Here is a 23283-nt window from a genome sequence, read left to right as displayed (position 1 = left end):
TCCCCGGGAATAACCTGTGTGTTGCCGGTCCCGAAAGAAGTGACCACTCACACAGCTGGCTTCCCGGACACAACGTGACTTCCTCCATGTGACCCAGGAGTTATCAGGTGGGATGCCAGACTCCGGGAACTGTCACTGGGATGTTTCCTCATCTGCTTCGGTATTTCTTTTTAATTGTGGGTTGTCATGACCAAGAAAGGCAGCCTTGAAGTGGAGGGGCCTTTACTAAACGCCACTGTTGGACCCGGAACAGCATGCTGGAACACATGGAAGGCATATAAAGAGGTGCCCAGAAGCTGTCTTCCTGGTGAGAGAAAAGCCTGGTATGGCAACTGTCACCAAGACTGGAGAGTTTCAGAAATATCCAATCTACTTAAAGTTGCTTTCTGTTTTTCTGCCTCGAGGGCATCTTAGGGTTAGGTGACCGTTCTTGTGCCAAGGGAAGGCAGGCATCGTGGGGGTAGTGGAGGTGGATGGCTCGTGTGTTTTATGGTCAGCGCCAAGTATGAATCCTGATTCTGTCACTTGCAAGGATGACGTTAGACAAATGAGTGTTAATGTTTTTGTGCATTCGTTTCTTCATCTGTAGAATGGGATGCTTACTGATAGTGGTATTGAGAATGAAGTTAAAGGTGGGAGAGGGCTTGCCCAGTGACGGTAGTAATTAACTACTAGAGTGATGATCTCTTTACCTGTGTCTTCATATTACCTCCCATGCATAAGCACCTTACGGGTGAAAAATGTCAACATCTCAAGTCTCTGAGTCTTGATGATGCTTCAAGGGATAGACCATGAATCCTATTACCCAGATGAAGGAGGCCTGACCGATGGGCAGGACCACAGCACAGTCCAGAGATGCCAGACTTCTTTTTTGTGCTCTTTCTGCCTCATTCAACCCCAGGGTGTTCACTGAGCAGCCTCCAGGTAGTTCCGCGAGTGGCTGACTGGGTGGCCAGTGTTGAATGGAGGAAAAATGTCCTCAGAAATCAAGTTCGTTATTTCTTTTTGTCAAATTATTTGATGACACACACAATGCTATTTTCCAATTGTAAAGCAGTAGACAATGTATGTTCACAGGAGAAATTTTGGACCATATGGAGAGACATTTAAAAAAGATAAAAATTTCTGACAATTTAATCATTCAGAGATAACCATCAGTAACATATTTGTACATTTCCTTCATATTTTTCATGTGTGTGTGCATGGTGGGTTGCATGTATATTATGTGGATATCCTACTGTATGATTATAATTTTGTAATTGACACAATAGTTTATATAGTACGCATATAGCAATATATGTAAACAATAGTTTACATATTTTTATATTCTTTTTAAAAATAATTTTGAATTCCCTATAAGTCATGAATTTTTAACCTTTTTACCTCATTTGTTCCACTCCTCACCTTTTCTCTCTCTTGCTGTTGTTCTCCCTCTGTATTTGTGTACATGTATGTGCATATTTAATACCAATTTATTCATTTCTGAGTCATTTGAGAGCAATATACAATTGTATATACCATTGTCCACCTTCCTCCAAAATGCCAGTATACGTTTCCTTAAAACAAGAAAACTGTCTAATCACCCCAGGACAACCATTTAATTCAGGAAATCAACACTGAAAGAGGGCTGTTACCCACCTCTATTCAGATTTCCCCAACTTCCCCATCAGTATATCATCCTCCTTTCTGGTTCAGTCCACCGTGGTGAATTGTTCGTATACGTTAGTCTTCTTCAATCTGGAACCATTCCATATCTTGTCCTTAATGCCATGGAAATGATGCTGTGTTTTCTCAATGGACCACACCGATGCCAATCTATCCTGTCCTTTCATGCCAATTTTGATCACCTGGTCAAGTTGGTATATGCCAAGTTTCTCTACCATAAAGTCACCAGTTTCTATGTATGGTTTAAAGGCATTTTTGTGGGGAGATTCTCTGAAAGGCTGTCAATATTCTTTACCTCATCAAACCTCTGCCCGCTAGCCTTGGCTTCTATTGATGCCTCCTGCTGAGTTAGCCACCACTATGATGGTTGTCAAATGGTGATTTTCTATTTTCACAATTTTCCTACATTTTTTAGTTATTCTACTGTAAGGAAGAGTTCCCCTTTCTCCCTCATTTATTTGTTCTTTAACTAGTTATTCATATGAATGCATAGATTCATATTTTATTCATATTTTATTCTGATTTATTCTGATGTTCACATTGTCTCAGGTTTAGCTGGTGGGAGGTTCTTGAATCTGGCTCCTTTTGTGCTTTTGAACATATTCCCATAATTCTTTGGGCACTTCTCTACTTTCTGGCACAGAAACATTTTCCAAGCTCCCATTATACTTTTTCTGTGCCACCTCTGAAATTAGTTATTTCTCCAGGGGAAATTTGGTTCCTTTTAGTAGACAATGGTATTTAGAAACCAAGCTCTGGGTAATGGATGTATTCATAGCCACTGGAGTGTCATTGCTCCTGGTCCACTTAGGCAACTTAGCTAGGAAATCTATGTATGCATATATGTGTGTGATATATATTATATTATTATATACATATATATAATACATACACATACAAACAAATACATCTATTTTTATCTGTCTCGAACTATCTATCCATCCATTCATCCATCCACATGTGCGTACATGCACACACACACATCTATATTAGGGTTTCTGGGCCACAGCACTATTGAAATTTGGTGTTGGAGAATTCTTGGTTGGGGACAGTGTTCTGTGTATTGTAGGATGTCTGTGCCTATTACATGCCAGTAGGCACCCCTTCCTCCAGCTGTTACAACCCCAAGTGTCTCCTGACATTGCCATTGTCCATAAGGGACAAAATCACTCCTGGTTGATAGTCGCTTATCTATATAGATTTCCATATCTATTTCCATATATAATTTTTAAAATTCAGTTCATACCAATACCTTTCTTTCTTTTTTTTTTAAATTTTTTTTAATATTCATTTATTTTTGAGAAACAGAGTGAGACAAAGTGTGAGCGGGGAAGGGGCAGAAAGAGTAGGAGACATAGAATCTGAGGCAGGCTCCAGGCTCTGAGCAAGCAGTGAGCACAGAGCCTGATGCAGGGTTCGAACCCACGAACTGTGAGATCATGACCTGAGCCGAAGTTGGACGCTCAACCGACTGAGCCACCCAGGCGCCCCCAGTACCTTTATTTCTAATCCACTGCCTCAGTGTCTCCCATTCTAACCTCCATTTCCATCTTTATAAATCCTTCTCTGACTATCAGAGATCTGGCTCCCATTAGCCTTAGTTTAGTTATTTGTCTAACTCCTCTGTATGTAATCAGTTTCCCTACCGTGCTAGTCACTTCTCCAGTCCCTTCGACCCTCCACCGCCATCTCCACAGCTCCCCACTCCCTCCTTCCTTGGCCTCTTGGGCACACAGGCCACCACTAACATCCCTCATGTAATTGCATTTTCCTGTGTTTGTTTTCCTTGCTAAATTTTAAATTCCATAAAGGTGGAGAGGAAGACTGATAGCTGAGTCCCCAGAGCCTGGCATGGTGCTGGTATGCAGTTTGTGTTCGACAGTTGCCTGATAGATGAATAGACATAAAAATGCTGGATTTTTCAATTGTATGGCAGCATGGAAACATCACCTCTAAGCACTTGGGTGTTTGTTTTCTGCCCACTTTCTAGGTAGGAAAGGCTGAGCCTCATCGGAATGGCTCAGTGGCTCTTGGTCTGAATCCCACTCTGTGCTGTCTCACCCCATCAGACAATATACCCTTTCTGACCGTGACTGGTTTTTCTCATTTTGCAGGGTTTAAGAGCTGAATTTCCAGCTGCCAGCAAGTGTTTATTTGTGACTCTGTCTGACAACAGGGGGGCTGTTCTTTGCCGTCCTTTCCTGGCTGACCTCATCCTTACTAATCCCACCACCACTCTGCCCCCCGCCCCGCCCCTCCGCAGCAGACGGTCATATTTGTTCTTCTTTGCCGAGCCTGCCTTGGGTAGACTACTGATGTGGAAAAAGACTGTTGCTCTGGCACCCTGAAGAGTTTTCAAATAAAACTCCTTTCAGTTCAAAGATACCTGACCATCTAGTACCAATGGTATGACTTAACCAGAGACAGAGGAGCAGGGATGCTAGGATGCCGTTTCATTCCGCCCCTTATTCTCAGCCCGACAGGGTGGTTTCTCTTGCAGGCTATGTAAATATTTGTGAATGGTTCATGCGCACAGAGACCCTCTCCTTCTGCCCACCTCCCAGGGTCCATGGCACACTGTGGACTGCTGGCTTCCTACAGGCAGGAAGTGCTGCATTCTAGGAAACGGGCAGCTGATGAAGAGGGGAGCCCTGACGCAGAGTTGCAACCAGTCTCATTTCAAGATCACAGCTCCTCTCCCCCTCACTGTGTGGCCTTGGAAAACACGACCTCGTTTGTAAAGCTGGCTGGGGAGTCGGGACAAATGTCAAGGACGCTTTGAGCTGGGGCGCACAGTGATCCTCTGAGGAGTCCCTTCTAGTGGGAGAAATGGCAGGGGACAGAGAAGGATCCCGCACTTGATGGCAGGAGACCTTGATTCTAGCCTGGGCTTTGCCGACGCCTGACCTCAGAGCAGCCTCTGTCTCGCTCAGCGTCATCACCGGGTCCCCTGGAGGCTGCCTGGTGCAGAGTAGGCCCTTAGTAATCACATCCTCAACATTTGCTCTTGTTGGATGAACTGACCTCCTGAAACTCCTTGGGCCTCAGTGTCCTTATCTATAAAATGGGGACAAAGAAGGGTCAAGGTGATGTACAGCAAGCGCTGGTTCCAGTGTTTACATGTGGTCAGTACTTGGGATCACGTTACCTTCTTTATTGTGTGATTCCGGTCCATCCACTTCCAGGGGAGAGCTCCACCTGCTCCTCGAGTTTTGGGTTCAGCACTGGATGGTGAGCAGAGCTGAGAAGCACTGAGTGCCTGCTCTGTGCCCTGCATGTGGCCTGTGCTGTCACATTTTATTCTCCGAGCAGTCCTGGCAGACAGACTAAGTCTCATCCCCGAGTTATACTTGGCCTGGCCCCGGGCAGGAAAGGGGTTTCCATGAGGTCACTTGGTTGGTTAATCGCATGGCCAGGTTTCACTCTCCACCTTTGCCTGATTCCACAGTGGGTGCTTTTCCCACTGCCCCCGCTGCCTGCCAGGATGGGCGTTGTTTGGTTTACCTGCCAAGGTCTATCCACTCACTTGTGACCCAGAGCCATCCTTGTCATGACCAGGCCTGTGCTGCAGAGAAAGTAGGCACACCGGGACCCTGGGGCTCCCAAGTCCCAAACCGGGGGTCCCGTTGCCCCCTCTGGCACCCCTGGAAGGACAGTATGCATCAGGCCAATGGGTATTGGCAGAAAAATAACCCCAGCGTCATCACAGCCTCTAACTGTGTTTGATCCAATGGCTAATGGGGTCATTAGCAAAGGAGAGTAATTGTAGGTATGCCTCACCCCCCTGGTTGCCTCCAGATCAATGGCCGTTTATCATCTTCTGGCTTCTCCACCTGGGATGCAGGCAGTGGCATGATTGGTCTGGCATCAATTCTTGGGAAGGTAAACACAGTTCATAACTATCCCTGGTGCTGGTCGATGCCCTCCAGGGTCTTCCTGCGGTTGGAACTCACAGCTCCCTGGGGCCTCTGCCAGGAAATGGGCCCCAGTATCTCTGTATTCACAGCATGTGACACGCTACACCCCAGGGCACATGGGAGATGGCACGTTTGGTCCCAAAGGCACCCAGCAAGCCTCCTCCTTGAAACAGCACCAGCTAGACAGAATCAATTTCCCATTGACTTTCAGCCCCATCTCAGACACAGTGTAATTCTTGTCTGAGGGTTTATAAAGGCCATTGACTGTCTTATAAAAGATTTAAACACTTACCTTGTGGCATGTGGGAGCTCTATCTATCACGGTGCCTTTTTGACAACTTGTGGGGGTGGGGATGGGTTGGGGGAGGGGCAGCTGGCGTTCCCACGGCAGGTGTGGTTCAGACAGTCAGTGCCTGCTGGACCTGCTGAACAGAGCGTGGATGGATCATTCGGAGGACCCTCCTAATTCATTGCCCGGGAGGCTCTTCTCCACAGGGAGTCAGGCTCCCTGTGCCCCATTTTGCAAAGAAATCACATGTGACACAAGATAATCTTTACTCCAACATTGCCTCTCCTGGAACCAAAGCACATAACTGGGACATGTTTGGAACCAGAGGCATCTTTTTATCTAGCACAAAGAATTTGCTAGGTAACAGCAATGGAACAATAATGATAACCCTTTGCAGTTGGTTAGCCCTTCTCCATAAACTGTGTCCCTATCTATTCTCCTTTTACCTATAGAATAACTCTGGAAGGTAGGTGGAGCCACAATTGTTATGTTCATTTTACAGACAGGGAAACTGAGTTTCAATGAGGTTAGGTGTGTGTTTGACCAAGATAATCTCAATCCTCAGCACTATTTTCCAACTTCCCTTTCTCCTATGCTTTGCTGCCTGTTCTCTTTTTATCCAGCGTCTCTGTAGCCATGTGATTCTTAGGGAAAAAGAGAGGACAGGGATGATGGGATTCATTTCCTGAAGTAGCTCAGTCCAGGGGGTGATAGAGACCAGGAGCTGGGTAACTGCATTTCAGTTTTTAATGCTATAATAGCTTTATGGTCAAGGAAAATGGGAGGATTGGGAAACGGATGGTCAGAGCTCTGTGGTGGGCAGAAGAGTTGGTGATCAGGCAACATGGTGTCAGAACATAAGCACAGGTGCTGGGGCATGAGGACACCCAACCTGCTGGGGAATTGCAACAGTGACAAGTGTTAGGGGGGAGACTCATGAGTCGCAGGGTAGGGAGTGAGAGAGGAGCATGATCTGGCCTCCTTATCCCCTCTGATGGCATTTCTCATGCCTCTCCCTCTTGTTAACTTTCTTTTGACCACACTGGCCTCCATGCTATTTCCCAGGAACCTCAGGGCCTTTGCACTGGCTCCTCCCATTGCCTAGAATAATCTTTCCTAGAATAGAATAGACTTACAACACCGAATAGTCTTTCCTAGAATAGAATAGATTTACAACACCACCTCCTTCAAGTCTTTACTCCAATGTCATTTTCTCAGGATGATTCTGACCACCAAGTTTATACTTAAAAGCCTTCCACCCTACCCCCAGCATGCCCGACCTCCTCTCTCTGTCTTCCATCTTATTTTTTCCATAGCATTTACCACCTTCTAACATACTATGTAATTTACATACTTATTATGGATATTACTTACTGCTTTCTTCATCAACTAGAATGTAAGCTCTGTGAAGACAGGAGTCATTGCTTTGGATTTATCCAAAGTGCCTAGAACAATGCCTGGCATGGTGTAGATGCTCAATAAATAGTTGTTGAGTAGATGAATTAATGAATGATTGGTGTTCAATGCTTAGCAAGGTGAAGGGCTGGGATTCATTGTTGTGAACAATGGGGAGGTTGAACTTTATTAGGGACAATGGAACTGAAGGAAGTTAATCAGAGGAGTTATGTGTTTCTATTTTACGTAGGTTATGTGGAAGGGAAGATAGGGATTAGGGAGACCTAATCCAAGTTTAGGATCAAGAGGTTTGGAGCCAGGTGAGGAGTGTGGGGACTAGGAAGAGGGAGACATATCATGGAGATTAGACAGACTTGGCTCCATGGGCTGCTTTGAAAGCAGGACTGACGCTGATTCCTTGGTTTGAAGTTGGCCAACTGGGCGGAGAAGCTGGTCATTCACTGACTCTGAGACCAATGCTTGTGTATTTGTGCGTGCATGTATGTGTGTGTGTGCATGCGTGCGTGCGTGTGTGTGTGTGCATACTCAAGGGAGGCTGGTCTATGCTGGGTTGCAGGCTGTACCAGCCATGTCAATGGCACTGTGCATCTGACTTGGATGTTGGGAGCCATTCAGTGTGGAACTGACTGTGCTACCAGAAGCCTGGAGTGATGCATAATTGTCTACTGGTGGGAGGGAAAAAAATCAAACAGCAGAGTGATTATCTGACTGTCTTCTGCTTGGTGTTCTAGGGCTGGACTGAAGGCCTTGATGAAAATACGGTCTGACTCAGAGAGGCTACTCAGTGCTTCTCAAGTCAGAGCAGGCAACACGGTACTCAGTCTCCAGAGGGGGTCTCCTGTGGGGCCAAGCTCAGGCTCAGTGTGTCCTCTTTCCCCTTCATCTCGTACTTCATCCATTGTGGCTGCGTGTATGCCATCCCTACTCCTCCCCTTGGAGTCCTCCCCTCTTCCTTTCCCTCCTCCTCCTCCTCCTCCTCCTCCTCCTCCTCCTCTTCCTCTGACTGTGTGGTTGCTTGTGGCCCCTAGACCTTCTTACTGATCACAGCCTCTGTGCTAACAACACACTGTTAACAACTAAGGGGCCTCTCACACTGGACCATGTGGACTTTCGGCACCTGTGGGCAGACACCCCCACACCACAGTGGCAAGAGACCACCAGGTTTTGGTCCCGACTCAGCTATGGACACTGGAAGTGGGACTTGAAGAGAGTTCCCTTTCATTTTGGAATTTCAGGGTCCTCATCTGGGAAGAAGCATAGAAATAGCTGCCTCAGTCAGAATGCTGGAATCTTAGGGTTGACGGTTGGAATGCATAGTTGGATTTGCTGTGGTCAGGAGGAAGGACGTTTTGATCTTGCATTTGCAGATGTCACGTGAGATAACATCTGGGTCATATGAAAGTCCCCTCTCACAGCATCTTTGTTGAGTGGTACCTTCTGCATTGAGAAACATCTCAAGAAATAACCATGTAAAATCTGTTCCTAAGGACATTAGGTCATAAAAGCATTCCAGTATTTGATGAATTTTCTGTGAAATGCCAACATTTAATGAGTTTTCTCTGAAAGTTTTGAAACGCTTTTAATGTCCTACTGAAAGCATTTTGTAAAAGAAGTACACTTAGATCTATAGTCTCCATACTTCAGTTAGCCCTTATGGTGGCCACATGCACTACACCCAGATCTTAAGAACCTTCCTTGTACATCATGCAGAAGGGAGCAGATCTGCCTGCAATATAGTGGGAACCACTTCAGGACGCTGAGCAAGGAGAGAAACATTCCTCCTTTCCCTCTTTTCCCTCTTTGGCATGGAGTAGAGGCCAGATCGCAGAGAAGTGTGATTTAGATGTCTTTGGATGAGTTTGGAAGGTTGGGATACGTTGAATGGAGAGATGGAACAGAATTAAAAGCTGCTATGCATGGAGCATCAGAGTTGATGGAACTTTTAGATTCTTCGATAGGAGAAGTGAGGAAGAGAAGGGAGTCAAGTGAAGCTCCGTGTTTGTTCTTGACCTTCTTAGAGAAATATCTTGGAAAATTGGTCTGTACAGCTAGTGGAAGGTAAAGGAGCAGAGACTACAAGTATAGACAGTGCTTTGAAGGAGCATGTCTGTGTGAGGGAGCTGGAGGGAGGTAGAGGGTCAAGGGAGATTTTCCTTTTGTTTTTGAGGTATGGGAAGTCCAAGCATATTTATATGCTGATGGAAGGAGTCTTTGCTGGGGGGGTCACCTGGCAGGGCAGAATACCGAAGTGATAACTGATGGGCAAGACTCCTGAGCGGTACATGGTACAGAGGAAGGAAGAAGCACACTCATCTTCCTCTGAGGAGGAGGATGTGGTAGGAAGAAATGGAAAGCATTCCAAATTTGTGGGTAATGAAACAAAACAGAGAGTTTATATGTAATCCCTCTCTGATCAACCTGAAGTAGGAAGCAAGGTGCTCTTCTGTGAGACAGGGGAACGAAGTGGGGCTGGGGCTTGGGAGAATGTAGCAGGTCAACTTAGAACAATGGAGGTGAGCTGCCTGAGGCCCAAGGGGTGTTAATGCTGCAGCTGGGATGGGGCCCGGCTTAGGGCGTCACTGGGTCATTATCCCCGGCATAAAATGGGAACTGATAGGGCAGCAGCAGAAGCAGATGGCTGCTTTGCCCCGTGGTTCTACTTATGGGAAGTATGGCTGGGGAGCTATAGAGCAAGGAGCCAGAGAATTAATGAAATGATGGTTTAGAGCCATGGGATTAAGAGAAGCCTGGAACAGGGAGCTGATATGCATAGAGAACTCAAAGAGTGGGATACCATGATAAGGTCAGACAAAAGATGGTAGATGGTTAAAAGAGCTGAGAATACCTAGGCTGTGGTCAGATGTTAGATTTTTAGGATTTCAAAGCCAGAAACTTTCTGGGTGGTGACCATAAGATCCAGGGTCTGGCAGCTGATGGGGAGGTAAAAATGGTCACTAACATTACACTAAATACAACCCTAAATGCTTTAGGTGGCTTTTCCCATTTAATCTCATGGAAATTCTTACTTTACAGGGAAGAGACTGAGGCAGAGAGGGAAGAAACAGATTGATGAAGGAGCCACAAATGAGTCATTGTTCGAGGCTGGGACGTGAAGGTAGGGGGTCTTTTCCATTCTCAGCCGCTTTTCACAACACCATGATAGCAGTTGGCTGAGTCAGCTCTGCACGTTAATGTCCCTCAGGATGATGGCGGTGGTTGGGTGGAGAGGAAGAGGGTAAAACAGGAATTGAATCTTCCATGAAACATTGGCCTATACCCACATGACAGCTGTAGTATCTCTCTGCCCTCGTTGGATCCACCACCTTCCCATATGGGCCAAGTCAGCTAGCTCTGTGCCTCAAAGGCTGATAAGCTTCATCCTGGGCACATTTGTCATGTTTCTGGCTCCGTGGCTGGCTACTGGAAGCTGGTCTTGGCAGTGGATTCAAGTCCCAGCCATTAGTGGTGGAAACTGGAGAATTGGAGGGATCAACCTTGGAACGTCACTACTGTCCCAGGAGGGAGAGTCACCCACAAGAAAAGTGCTGTTAAGCAGGATTGTGCATTGATGGGGGAGAGTGAGTGGCCTCTGTGTTCCTCACCACATTCCTTCATCAGACCCCGACGTATAGTGTCCGTGGGGCCATGTTTTCAAGGGGGTGTTAGTGCCGCAGGCACCTTTCAAATTGTGTGGTTGCTTTCCTCAGAATAACCATCCTAGATGCACTCGCGGTCTGGATCCAAGCGAGTGTTCTTTGTGAATACTCTGGTTGTTCACTACGTTTGTCCATTTATGCCTCTTGGTTGCTTTAAAAATCTTGTAATTTACATCCTTTTTCCTCTCTGTTTATCCCATCACAAAGAGGATAGCATGGCACGGTAGAAATGTCTGGATTTGCCTGTTTATTCAGCCCCTGTTAATTGGATTCTTCAACAGACACAGAAACGTGTTTGGGAGACAGGTGGGCTTGGATTTAATCCTCGTCGTGTGCTATCTGTGCAGGCAGGTGGCACATCAGATCATATTTTGGATGTCACCAATGAGTGGTTTTTAACCTGTAAATGATAGGGGCATTCTGTGACCATGAGGGAATGTATTATACTCTTGGATCCAATGCTCAGTTTGTTTTTCTGTACAATGGGGCTTTTGTATCAACTTGGCCCAGTGTTTATGAGAAATCAGTGAGAGAATATTGTTGAGAGTCCAGTGCAGTGCCTGGCATATGGCTTCATCCCAATCTGTTGATTCCTCCTCCTTTAAATCACATACTTATTTTAAGTGACAGTGAAATGCCATTTCCCTGGATATAAAAAAAATAAAACAAAACAAAACAAACCCCGCATTCCCTACTGGCCACTGCTCTGCAACCAGTATGTCTGAATCATCCAGGCCTGTTCTGCGCTGACAGCTTCCATTTCAGGACTTCTGGACCTGGAATAAGGTCATCGGGTCTGGCGGGGCCCATTCTCGCTTTGGCTTTGTGGGAAGTCACTGTTCTGCCTTAGCCTTGCTGGGTGTTTCAGCTTGGATATTCTGTCATCCGGCTTCACGTCCTGTCTCTTCTCACACATGTTGTGCCATTTGTTCAAACATAAGAAATGCTGTGATTCTGTGAAAAGAGCAAAGCATTTCGAGCTTTGCCACCTGGGGTCGGCTCCTGGCTTTCAACCTTTCTAAGTGTCTATTAAGAGCAACTCCACACAGTGCTTATGAAGTCCGGTGACATAAGGCATGTGAAAATTCCATGAAAAATGTGAGAAGCTAGATGGATATTCGTTACAGTTTTACTTATTATTATCCTTTAATTTATATACCAACACCTACCTTTTGAGGCTGGGCTGCAAGAATGTCACAGATGGTTTGTTAAAATATCATTAATATGTCAGGCAATTAATAGAGAACGGGAGTACAGTTTACTCCATGTTTATGCATTAGTTATTTACCTTTAATGTTAAGCAGTATTTGTTGGTCTGGCCTGTTGAGCTATGGATAGGGAAGTTTTGAGAATCTATTTTCAGGGTTTTTTTTTTCTTTTTTTTTAGTAGCTTAAAAGGTCCATGCATCATCCTCAATGACTTTAATGGAGATTAAGTGAACGAAGTTCACAATATTGTCAATGGTAATTAAAAAAACAGCTTCAGATCTGTCAGACTCATTGTGTTAGGAATGGTAAGAAAAGTCAGTGATCTGGCTTCGGAGCTGAACATGATAATCACCCCAGGTTCCCCTTCTGCTTTGTGTCTGTGCCACCCACAATGCTTATCCTGCGCACTCTACCCTTACTGTATCCTCTTCTCCAGAATCTGTCATGGCTCCCTATTGCCTGATGGGTCCTTCAGAGTCCTGATTGTGCCATCTCTGACAATACTGTCCTGCTTTTTCCCATTTGTAATCTGTGTTCCGGTGTTTCCAAGATTTACTGTCACCTTGATTGTTAATTTTTGTAAGAGCACACCTGAGGGTGGAGAGGGGGCAGAGTGGTACCATTGTGATGTTCCGTGACCGTTCTCCTGGAACCTTAGTGCTAGCCCCACTTTCTGCCCCTCTTATGAACCTGCTTTTGGTCACTGCATGCATCACCGTATCTATCCTGTAGTCTGTGAGCAAGCTGGAGCAGATTTGACCCCGTATAATCACATAGCTCCCACCATGGTGTCCACACAGAACATACCTTCACAGAGTTCCCCAAATGCATTAATATCGGGCTCTCCTGGGTCTTCAGAAGCCCTGGTGTTGAGTCAGGAAAATTCCCCAGTGTTGGTCACCTAGATTACCCTCCCCAGCATACATGAAGTAGGTCTAGAGCATGAGGGCAAGGGTGGGAAAGGCCTGTTTGGAATGGTGTGCCAGTGTTCCCCTGCTGTACCAAGTTACTACAAAGTGAGTGGCTCAAAACAACACATTTATTATCTTACAGTTCAGGAGGCAAGAAGGCCCACTGGGCTAAAATCAGGAGGGCTGCATTCATTTCTGGAAGCTCTAGTGGATAGCCCTTTTCCCTGCTTTTTCCGGCTTCTAGAGACTGTCCACTTTCCTCAGCCCACGGTCCCCTTCCTCCAGCTTCAGAGTCAGCAACGTTGCACCCTCTGACCATTCTTCTGTCTTCCTCCACACCCACACTGGTGTCTGATCTACTGAGAAAAATAGAAGCCATGGTCATTACACAATCCTTGCCAAATCACTCAATGCACCAACTATCAGCCAGACACTCAAACGACACATATTTACAGATGCATGCTACACACCCACTAGAGATCCTGAGACAACTGTCTCTCATCGCGGGGCAAGGGAGATAAGGTCCTAATGAGGCAGGTCACTGTGAGGAAGTCTTCAGAGAGGGGTGAGCACATTAGCTGACTCTTGAAGGAGACACAGGTCATATAAAGGTGCCCATGGGGCAAAGTAGGGAGAGCTTTTCTGGCAGAAGGCACAGCCTGTGCAAAGCATAGAGGTTTAGACCAGCATGGCATGTTCCAGAGTCAGCCAGTAGCTCTTTTTACAAAAAAATGTTTTTTTCATCTTGGAGCTCGTGGAGGCCTACTGGGATCATGACTTCTAAAATGCCAATTTTGTCTCCAAGGCTGTGGCCCAAGGCCATTTTTTTTTTTTTCTGATTGTAACCAAGGTCTTCTAAACCAGAGGGAGCATGTAGCTCTTCTCAAAAATGAAAGTGTTTATGCCTGAGATAAAACTGAATTTTATGTAGGCAAGACATGTATTTCCATGTACAGGAAAAGTGACCCCTGGCAGCAAACTAACGTCCAAGCAATCCAGGGAAAGGTAACTTGCTTCCATGGAACAGCAGCATGGTTTCTGCTAAATTCTGAAGCAACCTTCCCGCTGAGGCCATTAGACACCAAATCCATATGATGTTGTATCTCTTAGGGATTTAACTTGTTTGAAAGTGAGTGAGTAAGATTCAGGGGAAAAAAAAGCAGCTGTTTGATGTGACTTGACTAGAGATGGTGGGGAGAATGGCTGATAGTGGGGAAATGATAAGAGGTAGGTAGGTGTTACAGACACATTGCATCTCCTCAAAATTCATGTCAAAGTCGTAACGCCCAGTATCTCAGAATGTGACTGTATTTGAAGATAAGTTTTTGGAAGAGATAATGAAGTTAAAATAAGGTCATTAGGGGGGCACCTGGGTGACTGAGTCAGTTGAGCTTCTGACTCTTGATTTTGGCTCAGATCATGATCTTATGGTTCGTGAGTTTGAGCCCCACACTGTCAGCATGAAACCTACTTGGGATTCTCTCTCTCTTCCTCTCTCTCTCTCTCTCTCAGCCCCTTCCACACACATTCTCTCTCTCTCAAAATAAAATAACTTAAAACAATAATAAATAAGGTCATTTAGGATAGGCCCTAAATCCAACGTGACTCCTGTCCTTGTAAGAGGAGGGTAGGACACAGACACCGGCACACAAGGAAGACCATGTGAGGATACAGGGAGAAGATGACCATCTACAAACTAAAAAAGGACACCAGTCCTTCTGGCACCTTGATCTCAGACTTTCAAGCCTCCAGAACTGTGAGAAAATACATTTCTATTGTTTAGGACACCAGTCTGTGGTGCTTTGTTATGGCAGCCCTAGAAAACTAATATAGTAGGTCATAAAAGAATATAAAAATCATTGGATGCCATACGTACTGGATGCTGTGATGTATCACTTAGATCTCCTTTCAAGTCCGATGGCCTTATTCCTCCAGTTGCTGCAAATGCTGTGGGCAAGACAGCCCTCAGCTATCAGCTTGTTTTAGGAATGTGCCTTGGATTGAGTTGCCTTGTCCGAGGACATGACCCTTTCCCCAGGGTAGTCTGCATCCAAGACTTGTTGACGTGTGTGTTTTAAGGCTTGGTCACTTTGCCCTACTTGGTTCACCTCTGAAAGGTCCTCTGGGTTCAGAACTTCTCTTGGGGTTGAATGAAGGGCTGAATTAGAGGCTTCTTTTCAGTCTTGCTCCCTTTCCATCCCTTCCCTTCCATATGGATTGATCCCAAGACTGCTTCTTAATACATTCCTGTATGCTAACCTTTGTCTCAGGGTCTTCTTCTTGAAGAATTCAACCTGTGACATCATAATAAAGAAATTGGACTTTCTCCTGAAAGCATTGGGGAGTTATTGAGGCATTACATTTGGATTTGCAGTGTGGCTGGTTTGAAGGCTAAAGTAATGAGGGTCAAACTGATGCAGGTAGACCAGTCAGACAGATAGAAGCTTCTCCTGGGAGTGGGGAGGCTCAAAGCCATTCCAGTATATGGATTGCATTGTCCTGGCTTGACTGGCATTTATCTCTTGCTCAGAACTTTGAAGGAAGCTCAAGTCTGGTCTGTTTTCCAAGATGTGAGAGTCAATCAAGATGGGCTTAATGTTTTGGCATGTCCTCAGGGATGTAGAGATGAATCGGAGGATAAGATATGCACGTTCTCCTTACAAGCTGCAAGGGTCTCATGAGCTCAGTCTGACTGGACATAAGCTCTCACACACCAGCGCTAGCTACCTGTGACTCTTGCCTCACACCATGCCACGACCTGACCCCGAACAGTTGCTAATGCAGTTTCTTCTGACTAAACTAGATTCGCTCTTGCTCCGTGACCTTTATTTACTTTATTCATCACTAAAGTCTCTGTTCTGCACCTATTCTGAAAGGAACTTTTACTGATGACTCCCTTAGGCTGGGTTAGGTATCTTTTTACTGTATTTTTCTAATATTTCTTTTTATTCAACCACTAGATAGTCAACTCCAGGACAATAGAAACTATGTCTTCTTAGGGATTTGGAGCAAAAGAAGCCCTGCACTCTTCTTCCCAAAATTTGACCATTAAAAATATATACACAAGGTACTGATTGCTGAATGGGGATCCCTTTATCTACTTTAATAGCGGTTGTTCAACACCCAGTAGTCATCAAACCTAGAGACTCTAGTAAACTATGTAGGAGCTTGTGGCTTAAACCTGGGGCCAAGTGGTATCTCCTACTTGCTACCCTATGTTTAAACTTGAGGACCTGAAAACTTGAACAAATCCCAAGAAAAAAAAAGCATGACTTGTAGACTCCAAACTCTCAACTTTGTGAAATAGAACTATATGCCTGCCTGCATCAACCATAAAAGTTAAGAGTGGGGTAAAGGAGAGAGAGAAGGAAAATGGTGAGTCTGTCCCCTGAGAGGGGTCCTGCCCTGCTGGGTTCACAACAGAGTGGTAGGAAGGAGAAGGAGAATGTATGGCACTAGAGCCTGGATGGCAAAGGGAAATGAAAGAAGGGTTGCCTGCCTTTGGGACAGTATCCCTGCCCACTAGGCAAATGCAGCTCATTGAATCTAAGCTGGCCAATTGGATTAGACATTCTCCTTGCACAAGAAGGGAGGAGTGAGAAGGTAGGAGGACCAGAGTTCCCTCTAAGGCATTTCCCTACGTGAGGAAGGTGGATGGAAATGTAGCCTTTAGGAGGTGAAGTGGAAACATGGGGGAAAGTATACATAAGACTTTCATCCAAGCATCTTGACCTTTGTGTCCCCAGAAACCAGTACGAGTGTGGCCCAAAGTAGATATCTGTTAATGCTTATGGACAGAATGGGAGAATGCCTAAGAAGTGACAGTCGCTGACAGATTTGTGGCTATGCATCTTTCCCCATTTCTCTAAGTCCCTAATTAATGTCCTTGGCCTGAGTGGTATTATAAATGTAGCTCATTCTTAACTTTGCAGGCTTGTCTCTGAGTTCCCCCTCAGAATCTCTTGCAACCTCATCTTTAGTCACGTATGTCATGAAGATGTTTGTTACTTAAAATGAGCTCCTGCCATGTGGGCAGTTGGAAATGGCCAGAAGTGGGAACTAGAAGCCTGACCCTGCTGCTATCACAGGCAGTTAGGAGCTCCTTGTCAGTGTGATGGAGGGAACTCTCTTTGGGGCCAAGAAGTCCTTGTTATCTGACAAGGATTGACACGGTAGAGAAGGTGAATATAGGGAATAGATGGAAATCAATGGTAGGTGGGTGCAGAGGCATGGCTGCCTATGTTCCATCCACTTATGGCAGAATGGAAACACAATGAATCTCCCGAGTAAGGACTGGGAAGAGACTGACCAGGGATTATGGCCCCCTAAAAGCAGATGAGGATTCAGGACCGAACTCTAGTCTCAGTTGAGACCTAGAAGTGCTGGACAGGGAAGTGGGGGCAGTGCCCCACATGCTCCTGACACGGGAGGGGTTGACCCATGCACACAGTGATGAGGAGGGGGCTGTTGGCAGGCAGTGTCCCTTCTTGGAATCCACATTATGTGGCCAGTTCATATGTTGGTTACTCTGAGTTGCTGACTTGGGTGTGAAGCATGTGCTGGTTCTACACTTTGGCGGAGCTAGACTAGCTCTTTACTACACTGTGGTAGGTGCTATCATGTGCTTCTGAAGTTCCCTTCAATGAGGGTTTACTTCCCTGGGTGCTGGAGGACTGTTGGCAGACAACCTTGACATCTGTCCCCTCTTTTGGTGCAGAAAGCCACCCACCTAAGATCGATCCCCCTCTGTCAGGTGGCCAATCTAATTAAATAGTTGGATGTGGAAGTGTAAAGTATTTTAGCTTAACTAGAAACAATGCTGAAGGGTCAATTCTAACTCTAGAGCTTTCTGCAAGGGTAGTCAAAACTACCATTGGGTTTGCGGTATGACTGAATGTCTCGCTCTGCTACTGACCTCGGTTCTCATCCCTTCCCCAGGTTTTGATCTGCAGGGCACTCCTAATAAATATCTGACATGCTCAACATCTCAACACTTTATTCCTGGGCAGTTAGGCCTGTGACTCTTCCCTCTGTATTGTTCTCTCTGATCTGGTTTGGGAAGAGCCAGGAGTGAGTTTAGGTTGAGCACAAAAGGGCAGGTGTGGGAGTGGTAGGAGAAAAGGGCCCAGGTTTACACAACATTGGATCTAGAGACCCTCAACAGAATTTATTCAAGGCCTGGTTGATGGTGCCAGTGACATCTTATACTGGTAATGTTCACAAGAGATGCTCTTATGTGGAAAAGGGCGATGGTGGTTACCCAGAAGCAGATGGCTGATGTTATCTGGACAGAGAGAACTGGAGGACCCTGGGCTTGATCTCAGGAAACAATAAGATTGCCCATGAGTTAACAGATATTTTTAGAATGCTTCTTTGTTGAAGTTTGGAAAGTTTTACAACTGATTCTGAAAATTGAAAATGTAATTGTCATGGTTATACCCATTATGTAGCCTCAAATGTGCCAGTGTGGATTTGAGTCAAAGAGTCCCTGGAAAGGAGGGAGGCAGACCGGAGAAAATTCTATGAGTCCTACTTGAAGTCTCATTGCCTGGCTCTGTCTTGGGTAAATTCCTCTCCTCTGAGTTCACGAATCTGTGTAATGGAAAGAAAAATCCCTATTTCTCATATTTGTCATGGAAACTGAAAAAAAAAATCTCCCTTCTCCTGCCTCTATCCCACACAGCCTCTGGAAAGTTATATTCCTTATGTATTAATTTCTTATGAATAAGTAATTCTTTGAGCATGTCCTTTTTGCCACGTACTCTGCTGAGAAGTGGAAACATAGAAAACAGAAAAACATGGGCCAACCCTTGAATAGCTCTCAGTTTCCCGTGGGGGGCAGACCCAGAAATGGTTTATGATTAGGTAACTGAAGAATGTGTGTGGAAGGCTTAGGCGCACAGCCACCCCTTCCCCATGAAGGTCCCGGTAAGGGGTGTGCATAGCATACATACAAGGGAAGCAAACAAAAGGCCCCAGATAACACAGTTATGTTCACTGGGCAGAGAAGACCTAGGAAGGCAGACTGAGCCCTGTTGACTTCCCCCATTTCCTCACATACCAAGGATTCACATAAAAGCAAGTCTGGAAGTCTCCATCGTCCCAGGGTCTCCCATGCCCAAAGCCAAGTTCTCAGATTTCTCCCTCTCTGGACACAAGGTGCATAGAGAGAATTACAAACCAGTTATGGCTGCCGGAAGTTGAAGAAAGCAGAGCCTTGGGACAGGCGACTGAAATCCTGGGTAGGTCCCAGGTCATTAAGGACGACAGTGATATCTGTAGTTTCTTACTTGTCCTGAGAACGAGTGGTCTGAACTTGCACGTTCATCAAAATGACCAGGGGAGCTTTAAAGGAGGTGGCTCCATGGTCTAGTGTCTGGACAGTGGTTCTCAGTTGGGCAGGGGGCAGTAAGAAATGGTTGGCAGGGCCACAGGAGAGTCCGGGCTCTGGGGTTTTCAATTCTAGTGTGCAGACTCCGGAGACTGTTGGGTTTGGATGTCACACACTAGCCTGCCGAGTCCGTTGGAATCAGGTAGACTAAGGTTGCTGGTGATGGAGACTCCTGGAAGCCAAGAAGGAATACAGACTTTTCGTGAGAGGCCAGCATCATTCCCAAGTCCTTACATTGCCTTGGCTCTGGGGGTACTAGGCCAAACGAGAAGAACATTCAAATTTTTAAACAGACCTAGTAATGAGGAATCACTTTCTCCAGAAATCACTGGTCCCATTCTGGGGTCATTCTGACTGTTAGAAAGTCGTTCCCCATCCCATGCCTTCCACTCATTGGTTCCTGTTCTATCCCTCAGCATTGGTGGAATGAGCCAGAATCTGTGATGCTTGAGGCCTATTTTAGCTGAAATTAGTAATCAATAAAATCTACGGTCAATAGGCACAAGGCAAAATAAATAGTCACATGAAGGTGACCAATCCTAATTTAATGAGAGTGATCCATCACTTCAAGCAAAGTGCCATTGGCCCCAGATATTGGAATCAGATCCTTCAACAGAGGGATGCGGTTGCCTGGGGAGGGGGAGAATGGGAATAAATGTGGGACTTCAGCTTAGTTCTTCCGCTGCCCCTGCACATGAAAATTGAGCCACTCAGCAGCGAAGCTGTCACTGAGCAACATTTATAGGTTATACTTGTGTGGAAAAATGATTGACATAAATATATTTAATGTCTAAAAACACAAGCACTGATTATTCCGTGAAGAAAGTATTAGGAAACTCATTAAGAACTGTGTTTTTGTGCCTCTATTGGCCTAAGCATCACAATTAGCCTCCACACCCACACAAAATGCAGATACAGTTGTAAAATGAATTTTGAAAATTGGGTCCCTCAAGCTTTCTGGTTCCCATGCCAACTGTGTATGTTTTGTGTCACTTGGATCTTGATTGCATGAAAAATACTTCTTGTTCTAGCACTTCCATCACTTCCTGAGACACGTGGCTGACACTTTGTACTTTATATGTGAAAAATAAGGCTGTATTGTTTCAGCCACTTTTGCGGGGCGTTTTGTCACTTATGGCAGAGAGCATCCGTGCCTTTCCAGGCAGTTCCTGCCTTTTGTGGGACCTTCTTCTCAGCAGATCTTTCCTGTCTTGTTCAAGGTCTCAGCCTGAGAGCCCACTTAAACTCTTTGTCATCCCACCTCCTCCCAAGCCACCACACCTCCCCTTTTCCCCCCTAACTTGTCAAGTTGACCTGCGTGCTTGTATCCCTGACTTCCTAATACCTTGTCCTCTCTTCTCGTGGAATGGGACTCCCATCCCACCACTGGAACCTCTCTTGAAAGTCATTAGAAAGGTCCAAGTTGCCAAGCCCCGTGAACCCATTTCAGCCCCCCTAACCTGGGGCCCTTCACTTTCCCTCTGTCCCCCAAACTTTCTCCTCTGCGGTACTCATGAATGCTTCCGATGGTGCACCACACCTGAGCTCTGGCTGCCTTGCTCCTTCACTAACTTAAAAGTTCATTCCCTCCGAGCATCTTTGGTCCTCTTCTTCTCTTTCTCTGCGGCGTTTCCTTGGGTGATCACATCTCTGGGTTTCAAGGAAGACCTCCATGCGGCTGGTCCTGCCATCTCCATGGCGGGCCCTCACCTTTAGAACCAGGGGTCTCACAGTCCACCAAGCATCCTGACCTACACGTCCAGATGCACCTCGACTACAGTATGTTTGAAACGAAACTCTTTGAATTCTCTCATGAGGCTACTTTTGTTAGGGCATGAAACGTGGCTTTCACCTGGTTTCTGGGGCCAGGTCTATGACATGTATCTCCGTTTTACTACCAAATCCCTTCACCATGCCAGAGCCGTGTTACTGGCCCCACCGTGTCAGAGCAAGGCAGACGGTAGGCTGCCTCCGTGCAGAAATAGAGCTTCACGTGGGGTAGACAGAGCCTGTGGTGACTCCCATGGCCCCGAGGAGTTGGAGCTGCAGGCCACCGGGCAGGGAGAAGAGGTGGAGGGAGAGCTTGCAAACCAGCAAGCTCTGAACCTTGACTTCTTCACTGTATGTGTCCCCTCTCAGAGTGCAGAGTCTATGCAGACAAGGAAGTTTTCTTTGCTTCACTGCTTGTTCTGGGGCACCCGGAACAGTGCCTGATGAGGACACAATAAGCATTTGCAAAATCAATGTATTGAATTGATAAAATATATTCCCAGCAGATTCAAATATAGAAGTGAATGCCCACAACTTGAACTTTTTGGATGGTTAATTTCTATTTAGTTGAAGGTGTTCTATTTGAGCCCTTTGATCCTGGAAAGCCACTGAAGTAAGTACCAGGAATGAAGGCGAGGCTTATGGCTTCTTCAACGAGGACATTCCTGAACAGTCTCTGGCCAGATAATAGAAAACCCTCCAAATAATGCATGTTGAGTGTGAATACTAACTAGGCGGCCATCATCAGGAACTTTGTTTATAAATCTGAACAACTTCTTTTTTTTTTTTAATACAAAGAGAAGGTGAGAAAGCCTTGCAACCTGTAGAGACACAGGACCAGAGACTTACACAGCCACACGAGTCACTTGACATCCTGAAGTCACTCCTGGCTTGTCTTCCCTTTCCAGAATTGCATTTGTGTCTGTTTTGGAGAAGACGGTTTTTGTGGGAAAAGTGTAAGTCCAGTGGCACATGAGATACCTCGATGTTGCTCATCCTTGCTGGTGGGGAGCAGTGTTGAGAACACAGGCAGCAGGAAAGGCATTCAGTGGCCATGAGCAAGGAGCTGCTGTCCATCTCAGATAGAAATGAGCCCCCTTGGGTTTGGGGCTCTTCGAGAGCTTTCGGGGAATGCTATCTTGTTCTTCCCACTCAGGCCCCAGAGTCTCCATGGAACCAGCCTCACTTGGTGCTTTATAGTATTCTCTGAAGATTTTCCTTTTCTTGTGAAAACACAGGGACTGGCTGAGGTTGCCTGGACCGCCCCCTGCCCCAGCCCCAGGCATGTTCTTAATAGAGGTTGCTAGGTCACCGTAAGCCCACAGTGACAGGTGACTGCAGAGTAGTTCTGATCTCCCTTCTGATCCTTCTTCACAGGGCAATTGGTAAAACCTTTAGGCAGTTATGGTTCTGGAGGAAAGCTCTTGTCTGGACTGCTCACGTCCTTTTCCTTGTTCAAGCCTCTTTTCATCCCATGATTCTCCTCTTCCCTACGTTCATGTTGGAACATCACTTTTCTTGTCTTGGCTAGATTTTCTGTTTGTGATTACACAAACAAAAGAAAAAAACCCTACCAAAAACCAAAACAAACAGAACGTCTATCTTTACTGTGTCCAATAAACAATTTCAAGGCTGTTTGTTAGTAGACACCTCAAAAGGCAGTGTTGTACCTACTTCCATGTCTATTTGCCTCACTGATGAATGGGACTAACTGTCTTCCCACAGCCTTGCTGGCTTTGAATATTAGTATTTTTAATTAGTTTTTGCCAAATTAAAAGATAATCATTACTGGTTCTGTTCTGTTTCTTCTGTTGTCTGAAGGACTGAGCAACTTTTTATATGTTGATTGGTGGTTTGCATTCCTGCCTTTGGGATTTGTCTTTAACCTCTTTGAATTGATGGCTTTTGTTTTCCTAGACGATTTCATAAGCCTAACTGGCCAACAGTCAGACTCGTGTTTGTGTATTTGTGCTGCATGGCAACTGCATACTGTTCTCTTCTCATTCAGCATGTACAGAATTCATCCCGCACTGAGAGCTCACCAGGAGTGTGCAGATGG

At 45.7% G+C, this 23283-nt stretch overlaps 1 long non-coding RNA gene across 2 annotated transcripts in view; it reads left to right on the top strand.

Moving 5' to 3' along the window:
* Positions 1-23283, top strand: part of LOC125916400 (uncharacterized) — a 544336-nt gene that overhangs the window by 399764 nt on the left and 121289 nt on the right. For both annotated transcript variants that reach the window (XR_007455898.1, XR_007455897.1), the window contains one exon: positions 10321-10402. This is a non-coding gene — a long non-coding RNA (uncharacterized LOC125916400). The remainder of the gene's footprint in view (positions 1-10320; positions 10403-23283) is intronic.

This window comes from Panthera uncia (assembly GCF_023721935.1).
Source record: "Panthera uncia isolate 11264 chromosome E2 unlocalized genomic scaffold, Puncia_PCG_1.0 HiC_scaffold_20, whole genome shotgun sequence".
Lineage (NCBI taxonomy): Eukaryota > Metazoa > Chordata > Mammalia > Carnivora > Felidae > Panthera > Panthera uncia.
Note: the sequence above shows the minus strand (reverse complement) of the source record. Positions and strands in the feature narration are given on the sequence as shown.